The following is a 24,167-nucleotide window of genomic DNA, read 5'->3' on the forward strand; positions in this document are numbered from 1 at the left end:
TCTAGGGAACACTTCCCTCACTAGGAACTTGGCAGCACAGGTAGCGTCTGGGTGTGTACAGGGACCTGCTTCTATCCATCTAGAGAATGGACACACCACCACAATTAAATACCTGTACCCGTTGCACACTTGAATTGTGTCGACGTAGTCGATATGCAAGTGCTGGAATGGCCCATTCGGTCAGTGGATGGTCTCTCTCACTACTTTTAATGTGTGCCCAGCGGTGAATTGCTGGCAGATTATGCAGTTCACCATAAAAAATGCAACATGCTCCGCTAAATTCGTTGTGAACCAGTCTTCTGCGAGAGTTGCAGCCAGGTTTTCTTTTGACATGTGAATAGGGTAGTGCAGTTGCTCTAATGCTACTTTTAGAAGGGCAATAGGCATTACTGGTTTATCAGTGCTGTCTTGCCTCCACAACCCATCAGAGGGGTTTAAAGAGCACCCTCAACGCTTCCACAATTATTTCTCCTCCTGAGGTGCCTCACCCTGGAGCTCCATTAGCTGAGTCTGCCCATATTGCTATATTGCCTCTGGTGTGGCTTGCGCTACCATCATCCGCTCATGGGTACGTGCCACCTCCACGTCCATGATTGTTTCATTCTTGGATGCCATGCACTTGGCTTCTGTGTCTGCTTCATGATTTCCACGTGCCAAGAAATCCGTCCCCTTGGTATAAGCGGCGCATTTCACGACCGCTATGCCCTCTGGGAGCTGTAGTGCTTTTATCAGCCTGTCCATTAAGGCTGCATGTTGCACTGGCGTGCCGTCTGTTCGGAGGTAGCCTCTCCTTTACCAGCGTGCTAGACCTGCATGTACTGTGGACGTCACATAGGCTGAGTCACTGTACACAGTTACTTCCTGGTCTGCATGATTCTCAATGGCGAGTATCAGTGCCAGTAGTTCTGCAGCTTGCGCAGAATAGTGAGAGGGTATTCGTGCACTGACGAGTACTCAAAACTCTCCATTCGCTAGGTGCTTTACCACGGCCATGCCTGTATACCTTTGTCCGTCTTCTTGGTTGATTCTCGAAGAACCGTCAATGAACTCGATTTCGCCACCTGCCAGGGCATTTTCCTTTACCCTGGGGATTTCATCATAGAATTCCTCATAATTCGCACAGTCATGTATAGGTTCTCCTTCTGCGACTGGCTCAGCTATGAATGTAGCAGGGTTTACAGCTTTACATCAAACTATTTTGATCGATGGGTTAGAGATAATCACCTCATAGGCGGATGCTCTCTGAGATGTCAGTGTGCCCTTTGGCTTCTCTAGTATGGCGAAGAGCGAATGTTCAACATACAATGTCATGGAGCACCCCATCACGATGGTTGACGCTTTTTCGATAGCGAATGCGGCAGCAGCTAGATTCTGTTCGCATGGGAAGTGGCCATTCATGACCCGGGTCCAGACTCTCGCTGTAATATGCTTGGGGCTTGTACCCCAGCGAGGTTCGCTGCGCGAGCACTGCCGTCATAAAATTGCCATCGGTATGTGAGAACAGGTAGAAGTCCTCTGCATAATTAGGAATCCCGAGAACTGAGGCCTTACAAATTGCCCCCTTGAGTTCTGCAAACCCTTTCTCCATTGCCTCAGTTCATTCAATTTCTCATTTTGTTGCCTGGGCTTTCTTCAAAGCCTGAAGCAAGGGCTTGGTATACGAGCTGTAGTCAAAGACCCACGCTCTGACATAATTGCACAGGCCTAAGAAGCTCTGCATTTGTTTTATCGTGCGCGGCTTGGCCGTGTTCATGATAGCTTCAGCCCTTTCTGGGGTTACCTTTTTTCCCTCATGAGAGATTAGTTGCCCTATGTACAACACCTCCTGTTGACAGTACTGCAACTTTTCCTTATCAACCTTGTATCCCTTCTCAGCCAGTATAGTCAATAGCTGGACAGAGTTGCACCTGCATTGCTCTTCAGTGGTGCTGCAGATCAGAATGTCATCTACATACTGCAAAACAACACTGTCCAACGCAATATTGCTCAGGTCCATTTGCAGGACTCTGTTGAAAATAGACGGGGACTCGCAATACCCCTGTGGCAACCTCGTAATTTTCAGGCGCATTTGTCTGAAAGTGAATGACGTCAGGTCTTGTGAGTCACGGTGCAGTGGAATTGAGAAAAACACGTTTTTCAAATCGATCACCGTGAAATATTTTGCCTCAGTGGGTATGTTACACAGTATTGTGGATGGATTAAGGACTAGAGGGAACTCGGCTTCAACAACATCGTTTAATGCTCTTAAATCTTGGATTAAACGCCAGGACCCTCCCTTTGATTTTTTGACAGGGTAAATCACTGTATTACAGGGTGATTCTGATGTTACTAGGATGTTCTGCTCCATCATGGTGGAAATTGTCTTCGTGATCCCTTCATCTGCCTCTCTGGACATGGGATATTGTCACGCTCATGGTAAAATTGCTCCTGGTTTCAGTTTAATTTTTACTTCACCTGCCCCCTTCAGGAGACCTACGTCATAGGGCCCTGTAGTCCATACTGCGGCAGGCACTTGGGCCATGTCGTCATGAAATTCTGGACGTACCAGCGCCAACATCATTCTCTGTGGCACCTCCCGTTTGATCATTTTGACCCAAAATGTGAGACTTACTTCCACTCTTGTCTCCTCTAGGTCAGGGTGCTCTTCGAACAGATCGTCATCGGTGACGTCAGTCACTCGATACCCTTCTTCGACGGCGATAATCGCACACCATTGTCTGGCTTCATCATCATATCCTTCGACCAATACCACTTTCCCTCGCACTGCGGCAGATTGTATCATTAAGGGAAATACTTGTCCCTCCTCTTCGTGCATGGGTATTCTTGGTCTGAACAAAAACTCATCAGGGGTTCTCATAGTTTTGTCTGTGAGGCCTGGCAGCCCCGTCATAAGCACCCGCGCGCCATATGCGAAGACTTCTGGCTCTAGTGGTATAGTTCTCATGGCTATATATCCTGAGTATGCTCTGATCATTTCGCACACGTTTGAATAATGCATTCCTGGAGTGGAGTACACTATACCATTCTCGGTAAACGAGATGGTCATGTTTAATTTAGTCATCAGGTCTCGGTCCAGAATATTTACTGGGGTCTGACGTGAATATAATAGGGGTACATTCATTTCGCGCTCTCCCAATGAGACTGGGAGTGCGTCTGTAAAGGGAACTCTACTATGAGCTCCGGTGAAACTCTGAGTATCTATAGCCTCGCCGGACAAGGAAAATGTGCCCTCTCGTATGCACGAGTGCATTGCACCCGTGTCAACTAAGTAGGAATATTCTTTATCCCCTATGACGACATTCACCCTATGTTCCCTGTTAGGGTCTGGTGTCACTGAAGGATAGAGCACATCAGAGTCCCCCGTGAGCTGTCCTATTTCATATATAAGTTTGAACCTCTGTACACTTGTTGATTTCCCCCAGCCCCAGGGTTAACTCGCCCTCGGGAGCTAGTACCCTGTGACATTTGCGGTGGTGCCTGCTGGGATTGTCCCTGTGGCAAGTTTCCCATGTTAGGTGGTTGAACCACTTGCTGTGCACCTTGTTGCACGCCTGATGCCTGCTGCTGTACGGTGTAATTTTGTGCACCGCCCTGTTGTGGGACGGCAGGCTGATTCACATGCCTGCCCCCATCACTTGGCTATTTTGCCACATGCCTTGGCTTCTGCACATGCGCGCCTCATGTCCTGTCATTCCACACAGCCAACACACTGGCGGTGGTCGGGCTATCTATCCATCTAGCGTAGCTGGACTGTCCATCTGCGTGTTCTGAAAGCCACCTTGAATATTCTGAAAACCTCCTTGGTTACCTCGAAACCCTCCTTGACTACTCTGCCATCCTCTTCCTCCAAAACCTCCTCCTCTTGGGTAAAATCCTGCGTTACCATGATTATTTTGTGATGGGTTGGTCGCTTGTTGTGCACTTGGTTCGGCTGGGCTGGTGAGCATGGCTCCCTCGAGAGGATACTTCGAGAGCTTCTTTTGCACCAGCTTCACCTCCTCGCCCTTATGAGTTGCCTCCTTTTTCTGATTCTGTTCTTGCAACAATCTACAGTAATGTGCAATTGTCAACTGTATTTCAGCCCATTGTTTTGCTTTTATTCCTACCAATTGTTTGAGCTGCTTCTGCACCGGTTCAGGCAACCCCTGGCATAATATGTGGTAGAATACAGGGATAGATTTCGTCCAAGACTCATGCGTTTTGAGCACCCACACGTCTTGAAAATTCTGGATATAAATCAACGGATCCTCTGACTCATTCATTTTCCGAGTCATTATAGCCCCCATATCAGAAGTGTCTGGATATAGCATTCGCAGCGCTTTCCACACTGCTGCCCTAAAGTTATTAAATGGCGCTCCAACATGGGAGGTGTTAGTTAGGGTTAGGATAGGATAGCCTGCCCGTTTCCATACATCATCTGCTCTTTCACCAAGTATGGCAATTAGGAGGCCCTTAATGTCCCCTATGGTTAAGGTGACTCCCCCCGTCATTTTCTCTAACTCATGTATCCACGGCTCCCGATGTCAGCATTGGAAGCTTATTTTTAAGGTTCTCTCGGTCCATGTGTGGCAATGGAATATATTGTGGTCTTGATCCCCCCTTTTCTAGCAACGGGAATTGGAATGCACAGTCCTCCTTCTCTTTCCCCATAGCTCTCCGGTCTATCGCCGGGGTGGCATTTCCGCCTTGCCGTCTACCTGGCAATGCCCTTAGTCTGTCTGTATAGGTTGGTGCTGACGCCCCCCTCTGACCATGGGGTGTTTCTTCGTGTCGGCTGGACTGTCCAGCAGACTTTGGTGTCCTCGTTACGGACTCACTAGCGTCTAACCATCGTACCCCTCTGTCCCTGGGAGCCGTTTTTCGCACCGTCTCCCTACTTCATGTGCCACATCCTCCATTTCCCCACCAGAGTCAGATCCTGAATACTCCCAGTTTACACAACTGCTTGCATCTTCTTCGTTCTGCCCAATCTCCAGCCTGTCTAGGGACAGTCCCCTGCTCCCACTACTTCTGGTGACATCCTCTCTGTCATATAGCTGAGTGCTCTCTAAGCGCTCATCTTCCCTTCCCCCTTGGGAAATTAGTTCCAGCCCCATCTCGTCATATATTTTATCAATCGTTTCCTCGATGCTTCTGGTGTCAAAGTTATCTTCAATATTTGTCCCGCTTGTACCTGGTACCGCATCGCTTGCAGGAAAAAATTCTTCTACGTTTTCCCATTCTACTGTAGGATTGGGTTTAATCACTTCCTGCTCCAAATATTCAAGATCTCGTGCCCTCTGTCTGCGCTTACGTTCCATTTCCTCAGCTATTAACTTTCGCTTCTTCGCTTCTTCTCTAGCCTTATCTACTTCCCTCATCCGTTCATTTCTACGTTCCTTTGCCCTTCTACTTTCCTCATCTTCCTGCTTTTTTACTTTCCTTTCGTGCACTCTCCTTTCTTCCTCTAACCTTAGCATGTTCTGCCTGTACTTTTCATAGGCTGTGTATTGTGCGACTGAGCGGTATTCCTTGCTCTTCGCGATATAGTTGTTCTCGCCTTAGCCTATCTTTCTTTCTTGTCCTTTCATCCCTCACTTCCATGCCTTTCTCTCTCTCTCTCCTTTGCGTCTCATAAGACCTCTCCCTTGGCCTCAAATCATCACTTCCTTTTCCATCCAACTTCAGTAATATCTGACCTCCCAACCATTTGTCTTTCGTGAATGCTATCTCATCACCTCTACCTTCATTTCCTTTATGTTTATTTCCCTCTTTCCCCTTATCTGGAGGTGCACAACTACGTGCCCAATCTTTCCCTTCATCTTTGCATCTCTCTTTGTCCCCTGAGACCGCAGAGGCGATATTATTTTCCTGTTCTTTTCCCTTGTTATCGTCACTACTGTACGTAGGCGACTCATATGCGGGGTTGCTATACCCCGTGGCTGCCTTAAGTTCTCTTAGTGGGTAAAGCCCCTCTGTTTTACTCCCTTCAATGACTGGCTCAGGCAGGGCTGGTGGCGCGCTAGGCGTCTCACCCCCCTCCGTACATACATTTAGTATCCAGTCTGTGGGTGGTTCTTCCACCTTTGTTTCTTCAAACATCTTCCACAATTCTAGAACAGCAAGACGTTTCTCTAGCTTCTTGCCTGTATATGTGGCATGCAGGAAAGTCCTCATATGCTGTAAGACGGCTTTAGAGAGTGACCAGTTCTGGGGCCAAGGCATAAACATCTTATTGGCGGTACCCTTAACCCACTCTGTGCTGTATTTCTTTAGTTTTGGTGCATGCTTGGGCAGTTGCATGCACAAATGCGCAAGCCGGGTAACTTCCTCCATTTTTAATTTCATCACTAACAGTATTTATACAGTTCTTTAACCTTTCAATGGTATGAGCGAGCACCACATACGCAAGCTCCAATCCAATCTTTTCCCGCCAAAATTTACTCAAAACCCATCAATTCAATGGCGATTCCCTCTTAGTTACAGAATCGCGTAAAGCCAAAATGCATTTCAAACAATCATTAATACAATTATTTTACATTTGACATACACTCAAGACACGTATTACAGACACTTGACAGACTAGACGAACACCAGCTGGACATATGTATACCTGCCTTCTAATCAATACCCCGACATGGGGTGTAAACAAACCCTTTTGATGCCATCTTTAATCGTCACCGTAGCCTAATCGTCCCCCCACTGTGGGCCCTGAGTTCACGTTTCTTCTGACTGCTGTTTTAAAGTGCAGGAATAAGGCGAATCCTTACGTTTTTATCTCAGGTGCCCCCCTGGTAATCCTTACGTTTTTATCTCAGGTGCTCCCCTGGTAATCCTTACGTTTTATCTTGGGTGTCCCCCCGGTATCCACTCTTTATTTCTTATGGTCGAGTCATTACCCCCTATATATATATACAGTCTTCTCTATTTCTAACTACTTTATTTTTTCTCTGCCTCCTTCTGTTACCTTTCCCTTACTTACTCTAATGCCTACAAGACATTTGCCAAAGTAACGAGTTTATTGTTTCACTCACCGATCGCATCATTTTCCTCTCTGAAAGTTCGGGATCACCGCCCCTTCCTCTTCCAGATTTTAAGGTTTTTTTCGTCTGATTGGCTGCCTGTGGGAATGAGAAGGGTTATGCTTGGAATGGCGGATTCCTTCAGACCCACTGCAGATTTTTGAAATTTTACTCTATCATTGTCCACGGGGAGCTTCTCAGTCTACTCAGCCGGAATGGCGAAAGGACTCATGATCTTGCCGAAGGCCCGGAGTTACTTCGTGCCGTCGGTCTAAGGTGTCTTAATATTATATAATCAGTAATTAATGGCCGAAACCGTCATCATGCTACCAAGTGTTCCGGAGGGGAGGAATTCACTGACGGGCCCATAGGTCAGTGCTCACCTTCTAGAACTTGTAAGACAAGATAGCTGCACCTTGAGAGGACAGGGGGTGCAGGATTCACTTAATCCAACACGACTCAATAATGAGGGCTCAGTAAATTGGCAAAGGGAAGTCCGCTTAATGACAAGTACATCAAATAGAGAAACAAATGGAAATCAGCAGCATTGCGATCACCTGTCTCGCTCCGACTTCCTCGAACTTCAGTTGAACAGTCATTGTTATAGGCAAAACTCGTCATCACTGACGTCTAATTCTATAAAAAATCATCATGCAATATAATTGGTTAGGAAAGGTAACTTAAGTATAGGTGTTATATCTGTATATGATAATAGGGCATGCGGATTGGATAACTCTTATCGGGTGGGCGTCTACGCCCATCCCTCTACATCACGCGTGATAGACGTCACTGCAACTACAATGTCTTATTGGTTACAGTATCTATAGGACTCCAGATAACTTGGTCCATTGTGATTGGGCAGGTTACACCCCTAGACATAAATCCCTGTTTTAATTAGCAGCATGCAGAATGGACACCCATGTGCCTGATGTCCCAAGTTTCACCCTGCCTCCCTTCCATCAATCAGTGTTTTAGGGCGATATGTCAATTAGTTGGCTAAGGATGGCCTCGAAACTATAGTCTCTTATCGGGAAAAGTTATGGCATCCTCGGGTCCTGGATGACATCAGGCGGTGGTACTTCTTCGCGCCTGGCTGGTCATGTGTTAGTTCACCATGAATCTGCTTCAGTTTCCAGCTTTTAGTGCATTTTATTCTGTTTCAGCCCCGCCACCTGGACGGCCCCCCTTATCTTGACCTTCATGAAGCAGGCTGGTATTCTCTGAAGTTTGAGTCTTGTTAGCTGACGCTCTCCTTCCTTTCTCTGGTTGACCTCGATTTCCTAGGCATAAACCGCTCTTTGTTGAGTTTCGATTCCGCTCCTTCTCTTGCCTTTGGCTGGGTTACGAAACCTGGCCTGTCAGGCCTCTGGCAGCCTGGGTAAATTTCTGCTTTTACAAAATGGAGTCGCACTTGTATAATGTGCCTTATTGAGGTAGATATATGGTTGGCGCTTGCCGCTCTATCTTCTACTAAACATTGCAAGCAGTATCGATTTCTTAGCATCTTGCGTTTCAAGCCTATTTACACACGTTTAACAGGTCGGTTGCTTCCATCTTGTCTCATAGCACCGTTTCCTTACTTTTTCACATTGTCTCTTCTCTGTGTCCATTACTATTACGTAGTTACTCGCACTGCCGTGTTATCTTTGATAGCTGCTTTTGTTCATTCATGAGTCTGTTCAGGCCCTTGTGTCATTTCCACTGGCCTTCCATTAAGGCTTTTGGGGTCTCTTTGTGGACCGTATGTAGGTACTCCTCATTTCGTATCAGCAGCTGGTATGGCTGTCTGATAGGGTACTGTGCTGCCCAGGGTTGTCTGGTTATGGGTGCTTCAACAGGTATGGACCTTCTGATGTATACTGGGCAGAGTCCGAGTGCAGCTCTTTGTAGGTTCATTTGTTCTTCATACGTCGCATACCTTGGCGAGAACGCTCCTGATACCTCGAAATGAGGGGAAGGGGTGCAGGCCATGTCTGAGACTTCCTCTACAGGGGTGAGGAAGCCGATGGTGGGACGCAGTATTCCCCCTTTTTTGTTCAACTAACCCCTCCTATTTTTTAGGATTCTCCGAAGTCCCAACTCCCCCTCTTTTTATTCAAACACTGGGCCGAGAATGAGGGTGACTGAGAGTAACAAGATTAACTCAAATATATCCTACTGGACATGTCCCGTTAATCGGGTGAAGCAAAGTCAGTCACTTGACTTTCAGTGCATTCACCTGATACCAATTTGCTCTCCTCACACAGATAAAAGGCAACACCTAAAGACACACTCAGAGCAAGGTGGGACATAAGTACAAGCAGAACGTCTGTGGCAAAGGAAAACAAACTGGAGGAGAGAGACCAAGGGACGAGAGCAGCGGGTCGAAACCCCCAAGAGTTCCTTACTGGAGGTCGTTGCCTCCGACAGGCTGCGAAAGAGATGTGTAGAAGGCCAGATCCTGCATCAGAAGGCTGCATTGTGTTTCAAGGACACCAGCGACCCTCCTGGGTGAACGGCAGAATTGTGGAGGCGAGGCCAAACCTGTGGTACTAACATTGACTCGTGAATTGAAAATCGCAAAAGCAAGAAAGAAACGCACACAGCCGGTAAATTGGCAAGCGACCTGAGAAACCGGTGTGTGTTAAAGGGAATGAAGTAGAAACATTATATCACAAGTGAAGGCTGCACGCATGTGGATGAGATGCAAAGGAGGGCAGACCTGTGAATGAACTTTGAAGTAAAAGGCAGCTGTGAGATCAGTAACACTAAGTAATGGAATGGTTTGACAAAAGGAAGTAGCTCACTCAATTGTCTCTGTGAAAAGTGTATTGTTTGTAACAATAAAGCAAATGAACTGCAAAAATGAAGTAAGCTAAATTAACTCCTACAGAAGTGGAGAGTGAAAAATAAACCTTGAACTTTTAGTCAAAGTGGTCCTAAGGAGGTCTGTAAAGAAAGCTACACACATTTGAATGTCTTCGACATCCGAAGGCGGTCTGATCCCAGTTGAGAGAGACCCGAAGTATAATGAGCTTTGGGAGGGGAACCCCCTTGTAAGTTTTGTTGAACTTTGTTTTGAAGATGTCTGAATCCGACAGAGGGGGACCTGTGTGAACTTTGTGTGAAAGGTCTGAGCCCGACAGAGGGGGACCCACGTGAACTTTTTGTTGAAGTATTATTTGGAGGTCTGAAGAGAGATACTTTAACGTGGATGGCCCGGCGGGTCTCGATCCACATTTTGGAACTGTTTATTGTGTTGGAAACCCGAGCCAGAGTGTGTCATCATGCCTACATGGCCCGCCTTACTCCATGTGGTATTAAGGGGGGAGGAGAGCTGGTTCAGCCATATTTATTCTTTTGAACACTGATTTTTCCTTTACATACATTTCTCCTTTATACAATGTTTGTAAAAGAGATATGGCAAGCATTAGGTTTTGTTACTATAGGCCATTTTGATTTGATGGACTCCACTAGGACTGTTTTGTTTATTGTTTGATGGTCGAGATTACTCCCATCTTAGTTATAGGTCAAAGTAGGAGTTTTGCAACCCCAGAAACTTCAATAAAGGTTTTACAAATTGTACCTATTGTGTCCATGTCATACTTGTGGCACCATGCCTCCTCTACACCATACATGTCCATAATGACAGCACCAATATATGCCAGTATTCCATATAAAAGCATACTCATTTTTGCTTTGCACATCTTGCCAGTAATGATACCATAAGAAAACACACCCAGGATGACTCTGCCAAAGTATGGCAGTATCCCCACGTAAGGAACAATTGCCATGTCACAATAAGAAAACCTGTCCAAACTGGCTACACCTAAATGCCAGTCTACCAACATAACACTTATCATGCTTAATTTATCCTAGATGCCCAGAAGAACATGTTATGCTACAGTACGAAATGGCTATACTGCCTCCACCAAAATGTCAGTGTAACCACATAACATGCTGGCTTTATCATAGATGCTCATTAAAAAATGTAATAGCACACCCCACCCCTCATACCCAAGCTGACAAAATCATCTCTGAGGTACCGGCCCAGCACAAAACACATGTACATACCCATTCACTCGATCATTTACACGTGCACCCAGCCACCCATATATCCTACATTCACTCACCCTTACATAATACATACACAACTTTGCATGCCGGCAGGCATACATACACACATACCTACATCAAACATGCAGCACGCATCGTGTGTCCAATCCGGTCCCAAGATGGTATGGGAAGGAAAATCGCCCCCAATCCCTAGTCTTAGAAACTGCTACTCAGCCATTGACCGAGAGCCCTCTCCCAAGATCACAGAAAAGATCACCCACATATTAAGGTAGCCACAATGACAAAGAAGGAAAGTCAGGGAAACAGGACCCAGAAGAGAGCAGCAGGTCCGAAGAAAGGGAGAAAGAGAGAGAGTGCCCTCAAGGTAGGGAGACAAGAGATTAATGCTGGCAAAATAGCAAGGGGGCTAACCAAGGAGAAGCAGAGACTGGCACAAGGATTAGAGAAAGGCAGCGGCAATCCTCAAGACTGGAAAGTTGTGATGCACAGATGGCAGCGTCAGTTCCCCTTAAGTACTTTCGGGCGAGACCGAGGCACCATGGCCTAGTCAAGTAACCCGTAGCAACCTCGGACCCCTGTAATTCGGTCAATTGTACCATTTCAACAATTGTGTTCAAACAATTCGGGTAATACCGATTCTCCTTGGCGGCCTTTTGGCTGTATGTGCAGGTTTACACTTTTTTGGCTTCCCATAATTAGTCTCTTGGCTTTGCCACAATGTGTCACACAACTTCTGGCAGTCTTTGGCCTTGCCACATGGTAGTTATTCATAAAGTTCACTTGAGTTTGCCAATTCCCTTTGTGGTGGTCATATTTATTCCCCACCTATCTGTTAGGCTCTTTCACATTTGCGCTCTTTTAAATGGGCACTTTCCCATTGCCTTTCATCATCTCACAGCTTTGTCCATAACATTTTCATTCAGTTTGATATTCAATAGTCGCTTAATTTTTCCTTTTTCAAGTATTCACCAATTGTTAATATTCAAAAATGTTCACTTCGTTATCCAGTACTATGCTTAATGACTTTTAGATTATTGGACATTCATAGTTTTCTCAATTCAGTTTGTTCGTCAGTTTCAGAATACATGGCAGCATTAGCAGAGCGCTCCGGACATAGAGTCCCCTTGATTACACTCATCTGTTATGCGCGACCGCTCTCTGAAGCTTTGCCGGTTCCCTTCTGCGATCCTCCTGGATCCACAAGCTTTGCCTTTCTCGCGGCGGCCACCAAGAGCTTCCCTCGCTCTCCCACTTGCCACTGTGGCTGTGAGCTTGAGCAGAGCACAGGCTGGTGCTGTTGCTATTGGCAACCAGAGCTCTGTGGGAGCCGGTACAGCACATTCAAGCCCCCTGCCTTATACGTCTCTTTCATCAGTCCTTTCCATGGAAACCAGGTGACACACACCTTGGGAGGGGGCATGATGTCATGACTTAACGGCGTACACGGACAGCATCGATATGGTCCTTTTGGTCTCGCTGGAAGTGCTTCCACCCTATCCAACATGGCAGATGGCGTCACGGGATTCCACACTTGCGCATCATGGCGTTGTCCTCCCGGAATTATAACACAGAGTATGCAGATGGTATTCGGCGCATTGCAACATTACTCAGTTGTGCTCCGCTTTGTATGCTTTCCCTTCCTTGCCCCCTTGCTTTATCCTTCTTGCTTCCTCTCCAGTTCCCTCCTCTTACCTGCCCTCACTCATTTGCTTTCATGTTCCTTTCCTTGGAACGGTTACCTGTTTCTGTTGGAGGATACCTTGTGTGGATTCCTGTGGATACTGTCTTGCATGCTGGGATCCTCATTCCGGTACGGTGGGTTTTTTACCCAAAAAGGTATTTTCCTGCATCTCTTTGGCTCTGCTTCCTTTGGGCAGAGCCAAGACAATTTCCATCCCTTGGTCGCGGTGGCTGTCCAGGGGACCAGAGGCCGCACTCACCTGACGACACCTCCAACAAGCAGTAAGGTAAGGCGAGATTGTGACATTTCGCTTCCCCAAAACTCCACTGTATCAACTTATATTTGGTTTAAAACTTCCAATGTTCAACACAACTCAAGGTCAACTTGACACTTCTTCTTGATTTTATTAACAGTTCACGTAAAGTGCTCCTTCCTGGTTTGTTTCACAGTGTCTTTATCTTTCACCATTGAGAGTTCCCTGGTCTAGGAACAGTTGTCAGACCACATGGTCCACCCATCACAGGTCGCGCAACCAGGAATTCTAGGCTCCTCCGCCCACGCAAGTTCTTCTATATTTTCCCCTGTGTGCAGGTTCACATTCACTTAGATTCTCCTTGTCGGCCTTTTGGCTGTATGTGTAGGTTCACACTTTTTTGGCTTTTCCTGGTTAGTCTCTTGGCTTTGCCATAATGTGTCACACAACTTCTGTCAATCTGCTAGTTATTCATAAAGTTCTCTTCACTTTGCCTATTCCCTTTGAGGTGGTCTTATTTATACCCCACCTTTCTGTTAGGCTCTTTCACATTTGTGCTCTTTAAACCCCTTAACTGCCAAGCCACCCCCCTGCACTGCCAAGACCTTTTTTGGTGATTTCGGTATGTCGCTATTAAATCGCTTGTAACTTTTTTGCTACATGAAATAGCTTGGCCAAATCTGGCACCTTTTCTTCCCACATGTAGGAGCTCATACCACCACCAGGGAATCCTAGTGTGCTGTATGGGGGTGAGAAAAATTCGATTTTGCCCTTTTTTTCCAAATGGACATGCGTGGACGGAATGGAAGACGAAGGCAGGAAAGCTGAAAGGGAAGACAGAAAAGCAAACAGTTCTGAAATGTAGACAAAATTCCAAGTATAGGAATGGGTGATTTCAATTCTGAAATTTGGCCAAAAAAAGAAAATGTTCAGACATTTCCCACTGCCAACCCACCTAAACACGCAGTCAACAACACATGTCCTACCTTCCCGCATTCCCGGAGGTGACCAAACGAAAACTGGACCTCACATGTGTGGTTGCACCTACCTGGGCGCATAGGTTAAAGGCTAAACCAGTGGTAACCCCAAATGTGTCGGCAGAGCGTATTTTGCAGGAATTTGCTCTTGTGGACAACCTTCAGATTTGGGCCTGGGGTGTCGCAGCCATCAAGGAAAACAGGGAACCCCATGCATTTCCAAAAATAAGAGACCAGTGGTAATCCACAGAGGTCTGACTTGCGCAAATCACCCCAGAATGTATTCCCCACAAGCCCCAGAAAAGTGAAATTTGGAGAAAAAAAATTAAATGTTCAGACATTACCCACTACCAACCCACCGAAACACGCAGCCAACAACACATGTCCTACCTTCCTGCGTTTCCACAGGTGTCCTGACAAAAACGGTACCTCACATGTATGAGTACACCTACCTGGGCGCAAAGGGAAAAGGCTAAACCACTGGTAACCCCAAGTGTGTCTGCAGAGCAGATTCTGCGAGTATTTGCTCTTGTGGACAACCTACAGATTTGGGACTGGGATGTTGCAGCCATCAAGGAAAACAGGGAACCCCATGCATTTCTGAAAATAAGACATGCGTGGGAATCCACAGAGGACTGCCTTGGGTGAATCGCCTTAGAATTTCTTACCCACAAGCCCTGGCAAATTCTGAAATTTGGTGAAAAAAACACAATTTTCATTCATTTCCCACTGCCGACCCACCGAAACACGCCATCAATAACATGTCCTATCTTCCCTTCTTCTAAAACGGTACGTCACATGTGTGGGTACACCTACCTGGGCGCAACGGGAAAAGGCTAAACCACTGTTAACCCCAAGTGTGTTGTCAGAGCAGATTTTGCAGGAATTTGCTCTTGTGGACAACCTACAGATTTGGGCCTGGGTTGTCACAGCCACCAAGGAAAACAGGGAAACAAATGCATTTCCAAAAAGAAGAGACCCATGGGAATCCATAGCGGTCTGATTTGCGCGAATCGACCCAGAATATATTACCCACAAGCCCCGGCAAGCTCTGAAATTTGATGAAAAAAAACACAATTTGAGACATTTCCCACCGCTGACCCACCGAAACCCGCCACCAACAACACATAGCCTACCTTCCTGCGATCCCACAAGTGTCCCGATGAAAACAGTACCTCACATGTATGGGTGCACCTACCTGGGCGCAAAGGGGAAACACCTAACCACTGGTAACCCCAAGTGTGTCGGCAGAGCAGATTTTGATGTAATTTGCTCTTGTGGCCAACCTACAGATTTGGGTCTGGGGTGTCGCAGCCACCAAGGAAAACAGGGAACCCCATGCATTTCTGAAAAGAAAAGACCTGTGGGAAACCACAGAGGTCTGACTCACGCAAATTTCAGCAGAATTTATCGTCCCTCCCCAGGGGGAAATTCTGTAACACAGCCCAGCCAGCGCTCCAGGATCGGCAGGGGTGATGTCCCTGGCATTTGGCGGCTGTCTCCCATGTGGTTTGATCTCCCCCAAGGCCAGCAGCGGTTCCAGGTGCCCTGGCAGGGTCCTCGACCTTCCAAAAAGAAGAGACCTGTGGGATTCCACAGAGGTATGACTCACGCAAATTGCCCCAGAATTTATCTTCCCGCCCCAGGGGGAAATTCTGTAACACAGCCCAGCCAGCGCTCCAGGATGGGCGGGAGTGATGTCCCTGGCATTGGGCGGCTGTCTCCCATGTGGGTTGACCACCCCCAAGGCCAGCAGAGGTTCCAGGGAGCCCTGGCAGGGTCCCCAACCTTTACCAAAGGGATAAGCTGTAACCCAGGCCAGCCAGAGCTCCAGGAAAGTTGGGGGTACTGTCCCTGGTCTTGGTGGGTTGTCTCCCATATGGGGCCACCATCCCCAAGTGCAGCGGCTGTCCCAGGGAGCCCCGGCAGTGTCCCATCCCTTCCCAAAGGGAAATTCTGTACCACAGCCGAGCCAGAGCTCCAGGATTTGTCAGGGGTGATGTCACTGGCCTTGGGTGGCTGTCTCACATGTGGGTCTACCATCCCCAAGTCCAGTGGCAGTTTCGGCAGGGTCCCTGTTCTTCCCCAGAGCGAAAGGCTTTAACGCAGCCCAGCCAGAGCTCCAGGCTGAGCTTGGGGATGGTCAACCTACATGGGAGACGGGTGCCCAAGGAGGCAGGAGGTAGTAGTTTCCCAATCCTTGCAGCATCATTGTGGAACGCTCTTCATACACATATAAGAACAGAAACCCCCTACCAGCTATTCAGAAGAAATGCAAAAATGTGGCTCTTCATCCAAGAGATGTAGACACTTCCGATTGCTTGCCTTTCATGCTAAAACCTGTTGTATCTCATTAAAATGTATGTAATGTTATAATATTCACACTTCACCTGTATATATGTAACTTTGTTAATGTATAGCTTGCAACCTATGTATATGAAAGAAATGCACCCAGATGCCTTTGGGCTTGGAGCTCTATACAAATAAATACGATACAAATACAAATACTTGTACCTGTACCCCTTCCCCCTGTCCCAGCCAACCATCCCCACAAATTCCCTATAGTGAAAGAGGCTATGATGAGACCTCAATCCCTTCCTACCCTGATGACTAGCTTGTGGAAAACCCCAATTCCCCTGTATATGTTTCCCATTCCGCTACCCCTTCCCTTTCCTGATTGAATGTTTTTGGTCTGTGTTAATTAATTTTTATGCGTTTACTGTTGCTGTGTGTGGGTGTGTGTGTGTGTTTTTCTTTAAAAAAAGACCTGTTAGGAGTCCGGGGACATCGCGACTGTCTGAGATGTCCATAATCAAAATGGAGGTGTCCTACGGACACCGCGCCTGTCCGGGCTGTCTGTAATCAAAATTGAGGTGTCCTACTGACATTGCGCCTGTCAAGACATGTCCGCAAAATCATGACACACCTTTATATGATCTGGGGCCCACACCCTGTCCTGTGGACAGCTGGGCGCATGTGCATCCGATCCCCTGTGCCCGCCGAACACTGCACCTGTCCACAAAGTCTGTAAAGTTGTGTCGCATTTTTAATTCATTTGGGGATCCCACCCCTGTCCTACAGACACCTGGGCGCATGCACCTCTGACTCCCATTACCCTCTTAACACCACACCTGTCCGCAAGGTCTGTAAAGTTGTGGCGTACTTTTAATTAGTTCAGGGATCACCTCCTGTCCTGCGGACACCTGGGTGCATGCGCATCTGATTCCCTGTGCCCTCCGAACACCGTGCCTGTCTGGATCTGTCCGTTGCACGTGTCGCATTTTTAATTAGTTTGGGGATCCCGCCTCTGTTCTATGGACACATAGGCACAATCAGACACTGCATCCCACGCAATAGGTGTTCTACGGACAGCTGTCCTATCTGCGAATGTTCGCAATGTCACCAAGTGACCGCACCCATGCTGAGCGTTGGTCCGTATCCTCAGACACTCTTCGGACCCCCGGATACCCAAAAAGTGCTTTTTTGACCAATCCAAGGTGTTTCAAGATGAAACCTCACCCTGCAGAGGTCCTAGACCATGCCCTGGTCCATCTAGAGACTTTTTGCAACTTTCTGAGCCAAGTTTGGGGTTCAAGGTGTCCACGGAGCGTGTGACTGTCCGCAGAGTGCTACCCCACACCACTATAAAAGGCCACACCCCACTGCTGCTCCCCATTCTGTTTTTGGCTGACCAGGACAGAGCACTGCTCCAGATTGCTGCTTGCTGGAATTGCTTTTCTGCTGTGCTGATCCAAATAGCAACCAGGGCTACTGCTGCTGCTGGCTCCTCCGCACCACCAACACCACCACCACCTTTTGAAGGGCCTGTGGAGGGGAACAGGTCTTGTGATGTAGAGGGGGATCAAGAAGAGGAAGGGGATGAGGAGGTGGACGTCCACACTACCAGCTACCAGCGTGAGTCTTGGGTGTGGAGGCTCTTTACCACCGTTGGGGGGGTACACAAGGCACATGCGGCCAAGGTTTGCTGCACTGTATGGTACTCAGTCATGGCAAGCCTGGGCTGTACAGCTATGGGACCACCTCCATGCGGCAACACCTGAGGTCGAACCACAAGGCAGCAGTTTGGAGGGTCGTCCCCTTCGAACATGGTAGCAGGTTGAGCTCCTCCATCGCATCCTCCACATCTGCTCCTGTCACCACAAGAGACACTCCTGTGGGGCAGTGGATCCCTGACCGGGCCTCATAGGCCATACACAATGCAGTGGACCCTTACCCTTTGAAGGTCACTGTACTGTGTATGTACTGGGATGCAGTACTGTGCAGGGGGGAACAGTTCCAAAGTGCTTTTGAGGCTACGATCCAGGAGCATGAGGAACAGTGCCCCCTATCTAAGTGAGTCCCACCCAACATCTTCCTCTCTCCACCTGCCCCTTCGTCCCTGTGGTTGGTGCCTCTTCACTACACTCCCTTCCCTTCCTTGTGTTGTGTGTCATGTAAAAAAAAACAGCAAACAAATTATAAAACAACAAAAAACAAAAAAAACTGCTCTTGTCAGAGCCACTTTCACAGTTTAAAAAAGATAGAATAAGTTCTTTGTTCAACGTCCTGAAGAAGGTCGTTATATGTTTTAAAACAATTCTCCAAATTCATTAACCAATTTTAATAACCATTGATCATCAATCATCTATTCACATTCACAATACAACTACATTCACATTCACAATACAATAGAAGCCGTCGCCGTTGTGCAAGGAGGAGAGGGCTGGAGCCTTCTCCCCCCACTACCAGGACCCCAGGAAGAAGTGGAGCCCCTAGACGCCCCCATCGCCCGCAACGTGGCCCTTCCCTTAATTTTGCCTGCTTTTGGCTTTATATTTAAGTGCATTCGCACCCGACCCGGCGAAATTGCAAATTTCGTAATTTTGGGCACTGAACACCCCCAAATAGCCTGTGGCTCCATTGCCCGCCATTATACACAACGCGGTCAATGGCCGCCGCCTAGGTCGACTCTCCGGCACCAGCAACAAGCCCTGGAGCACCCGTAGCCAGTGATTGGCTGCTCCTGCAATCACCTGCCCCTGCAGCTCACCGATAGGCGGCAGCCGAAGGGCAAGCCTAAGGGCCTGTCTGCGGCTGTCCGCGTCGGGCAGCAAGGAGCTGAGCAGCCTGGTCTCTTCTGTAAGTACTCTTCTGCACTATATTCCAGCGCTACTAATCCACTTATACTGACCCCGCCTCAGACTATTTGTGTACGGCCACCGTCACTATCTACACTCTACCCTGTGCTTTTAAGTATGCCAACAGCCATCTGTTTATATGTACTGCTCTGTCGCCATACCCTTGGATGGTCTATAGTCAACTGTTATACAGTATATTAAGAAACTACCCATTGTACTGCATGCATTGTATCACACCACATATATGCCCCTTTTATGCACCACTATGCTACGCGGCCCACCAAGCCTACTGTAACGTGATGTTTGCATTTCTGTCAAACTTGTATGGCCGATCCGGCTTCCCAGTTGCTGCCCATGCATGCAACTTTAATTATGTCACTCTGTAACTAGGTATGCCTCTCAGCCATTAAGACACTCTCAAATCTAGGTGTTGTGCCGCCCAGCCATTGTGATACTTTCAATTCTAGGTGTTGTGCATTTTCAGACATTGTGATACTCTCAAATCTAGATGCTGTGCATTTTTAGACACTGTGATACTCTCAAATCTAGATGCTGTGCTTTTAGCCACTATGATACTCTCAATTCTAGGTGTTGTGCATTTTAGACATTGTGATACTCTCAAATCTAGATGCTGTGCTTTTTAGCCATTGTGATACTTTCAAACCTAGGTGTTGTGCATTTTAGCCATTGTGATATTCTTAAATTTAGGTGGTGTGCTTTTAGCCATTTTGATACTCTCAATTCTAGGTGTTGTGCATTTTAGACATTGTGATATTCTCAAATCTAGGTGCTGTGCTCTTTAGCCATTATGACACTCTTAAACCTAGGTGTTGTGCATTTTAGCCATTGTGATATTCTTAAATTAGGTGCTGTGCTTTTAGCCATTGTGATACGCTTAAATCTAGGTGCTGTGCTTTTTTAGCCATTGTGATACTCTCAAATCTATGTGGGCTAGATCACCTTACCTTACCACAGGGAACATCCTCCCTGCATGACCACTACCCACCTAACTAAGTGTTAGCTCCGCATAATGTCTAGCCTATCTACTGCATTATGGCTACTGCTACACTCCTTGCCACTTGCAATCAGGTCAGCCACACAGAGACCCCACTACATGCACTCGGACCCTTCTCACTTATATCAACAGATATAGTTACCAAAACTCATGTCTACACTGACTCAAAATACCAAGCTCTGCTAGGACCATTAGCTTACACCTCCCGGCCTAGTTCCACGCACGATAGAAACAACAAACTACGTGCTAGACTTAACAAACTTCACGAGACACCCAGACGACTCCTCCCTCCTACAATACGTGAGATGAAACGTCATAATGGTAAGGAATGCAACGCTTCCAATATCACCCCAGCTTCAATGTACATACAAACATCCGAATCTAAGATAAAATCTAGTGCGAAAAGTACTCCTAATCTTACACATCTCAAAGAGGAAACCAAGGACCACTCCTACAAAGGAGCGCTTCTCAATGCCAGGTCACTAGTTGCACATGCCCTTGATATAGCTGATCTAATCACTGAGGCGAACTTGGACTTTATTGCAATAACCGAAACCTGGCTACACAAGGCAGCAGGACCATCACTTATGCTAGCCATCCCTGATGGTTACACTATATGTAGGCAAGACCGAGAGGGCACCCGCGGAGGCGGAATTGCCATCATTTCCAAATCGAGTCTTTCGCTAAGACTAGCCCCTGCCCAAACTCTACAATCTTGTGAAGCCCTCACTGCAAAACTCCTCATAAACAATAATCAATCCCTAACCATTCACCTAATCTATAGACCTCCAGGTCCGCTTGGGACTTTCGAAGAGGATCTGCACAAGCTACTAACCTTCAATGCCAAAACCACCTCACAATTGCTGGTACTAGGGGATTTTAACCTAGGATTTAATGACCAAGCAGATGCGCACGCCGCGACCATTGCCCACGCTATTAACTCCCTAGGATTCTCCCAAAAAGTCAACAACCCAACCCATACGAAAGGCAGAATACTAGACTGGGTCGCTGACTCAAACTGTACAGCAGTTATCTCATCCATCTCGGCATTATCATGGACTGACCATTCACTAGTGTCCTTCAACCTCCTAACCTCCCGACCATCCTCTACAGTCGTCCCCATGGCACTTCCATGCCCAACAAGAAATAAAAAGAATATGACAATAGACAATGTCATACCCACTATTCTTCCAGCATTAAATGCACTGCCTGACAACCTAGACCCCAGCATATTAGTGCATGAGTATAACAAAATCATGACTGATACTATGGACAAAATTGCCCCACTTAAAATGCGTACAAGCAAACCTAAAGCCCATCTAAATAAATGGTTTACTCCTGAACTCAAGGCCCTACGCCTCACCAAGAGAAAATATGAATCTAACTGGAAACTATGCCCAACTGCTGAGAACAAGGCCAACGTTACATCTATTTCCCGACAATACAAAAATGCAGTTTGTCTGGCTAAGAGGAATTCATACAATGATCGTATCGCCAGCTCTAATTCAAGCATGAAGGAACTCTTCTCCATACTGAAGGAACTTGAGTCACCCATTGCCATACCAGACACCTGTACTAAAGATCAGACCTGGTGCACAGATATCCAACATGCTCTAACCAACAAAATTAACACCCTCCAAAATAAAATTCAACAAAAAAGATTCGCTCAACCTTCCTACTCTGCCACCACCCAAGGCTACCAACAAGCCCCAGTCTAGCAAATTCTCTTTCACCAAAACCACCACACTAGAGATAGAAAAAATCATCCTCACCCTCAAACCATCGAATTGCAAAGGTGACATCTGCCCAGCACAGCTAATAAAAGACGCTGCCAGAGATTTATCACCGTTTATTTCCAAACTTGTCAACGCATCCTTCGCCACAGGCATCATCCCAGCTAATTTAAAACAATCCTGGGTGCTCCCGTTGCTCAAAAAGCAAACTCTTGACCCTCTCATCCCTACTAACTACCGTCCAATCACTACAGTTCCATTTGTGTTGAAAATCCTGGACAAAGTGGCCTATATACAGATTCAAAAATACCTTGAACTGCATAAACTACTAGGATCTAGACAATCTGGCTTCCGCCCACTACATGGAACGGAAACAGTCCTTATCGACCTAAAGACCCAAATAGACGAATTGAGAGATCAAGGTAAGACAGCCCTCCTCCTCCTACTAGATCTCTCAGCTGCATTTGACCTTGTGGACCACAAGGTCCTCTGCAGACACTTGGACTCTGCCGCTCACTTCTCCACCCAAGCTATCAGTTGGATAGAATCCTTTCTGAGTGAGAGAACTATGAGAGTTTTTTCCCCATCGGCAGCAGCAGACCCTATACCCATCACCTGTGGAGTCCCTCAGGGATCCTGCGTCTCCCCGACTCTATACAATATATTCACCAAACCTCTGTTCGATGATCTGGACAATCTTGGTATCACCTGCACTAACTATGCAGATGATACACAGATTCTCCTCCCACTTTCTGGGGATCATAGTAGGGACAGGGAGTTGGTGAATAGAGTGTACCTCATCATTCAGGCATGGATGGCTACTCATGGTCTCTGCCTGAATGATGATAAGACAGAGTTGATCATTCTGGGTACACAAGCCAATATTAACAAATTGGGCCCGGACTACTCAGCTTTCAACATAGATGGAAATGTTATCAAAGTCTCGAGGGAAGTAAAAACACTTGGTTTTTACCCCGATTCTACCTTGTCCTTCACTTAACAGGTCAACTCCCTAGCTTCCACTACTGCCTACACCTGTAAATTGATAAGAGCAGGCAAGACCTTCCTGTCCAATACCAGCTGTCTAATCTTGGCTAGAGCCTTAATACTTTCCCGACTCGACTACTGTAATGCCCTATACAGTGGTGCCAATAAAGCCACCACCCAAAGACTCCAAACACTACAAAACAATGCTCTTAGAGCTGCATTAGGCATAAAGAAGAGGGAGCATATCTCCTCTATTAGGCGGCAACACAAATGGCTATCCACGGACAATAAAATCCACCTAAAAATGATCTCCTTGACCCATAAGGCCCTAAATAATGCTGCTCCTAGTTACTTGACGGACAAAATAAAAAGAAAAACATCTATTAGACCCATGAGACTCGCCAACTCCAATTGCCTGGTAGTACCCAGATTTAGACTGGCTAAAATCGGTGGCGCAAGCTTCCCTGTGAGAGCTGCCAACTTGTGGAACGCTTTGCCACCCAACCTAAGAGTATACCAACCCTTCCCACACTTCAGAAGGAACTTCATCAAACACATTAACGCTAACAACGACTAGACACCTGTAATGAACCTTCACAAGTGTAGCCCTACTTAATGTACTCAGATGTGTGTAACCCTATGTTTATAACTGCTAACTCTGTATATTGCCAACTGTACATTCATGTAAATACTGCAACCGGTAATTGTACATTCATGTAATATTGTAATATTGTAAACTTATTCATGTAGGTTTGTAACATTGTAAGTCTCACATATACTTGCTGCTGCGCCCGGTAACCTATGGATCTGGAGCGCATTATAAATAAATAAACAAACAAACAAACAAACAAACTCACACACATACTACTCTCAGTCAATCTTCTATTCCCATATTATACACTTTAGCAGTAAAAGCTCTTTTTCTGTTATAATGTTTGTAATACAATTTTTTCAACCCTCTCACAAATATAAGTGTTGTTCACTGATCAATCTCATTTTGAGCAGTTTCTTATCGTCGACATATGTTTCGGTCTTTTTTCAGGCACTACAAGTGCTGCCCTCCAATGCTCGACCTTCTTCAGGGTGTTGAACAAAGCATAATACAGCCATGCACCCAAGAATCTGACCAGTGGTCACAACCCACACATATAAGCCAGCCGCCTAAGGCCCTGTCCACTTCTGTAGACATAGTATTACAGTACTTGCAGCCAGTGGGCAGACTCTTGGGTGCATCCGGCCATGCACCCAAGAGTCTAGGAGCCGGCCACAACCACCACAGCATAATACAGCCATGCACCCAAGAATCTGGCCAGTGGCCACAACCCG

The sequence above is a fragment of the Ambystoma mexicanum genome, chromosome 11, assembly GCF_040938575.1.
Source record: "Ambystoma mexicanum isolate Mex_15411 chromosome 11, UKY_AmexF1_1, whole genome shotgun sequence".
Lineage (NCBI taxonomy): Eukaryota > Metazoa > Chordata > Amphibia > Caudata > Ambystomatidae > Ambystoma > Ambystoma mexicanum.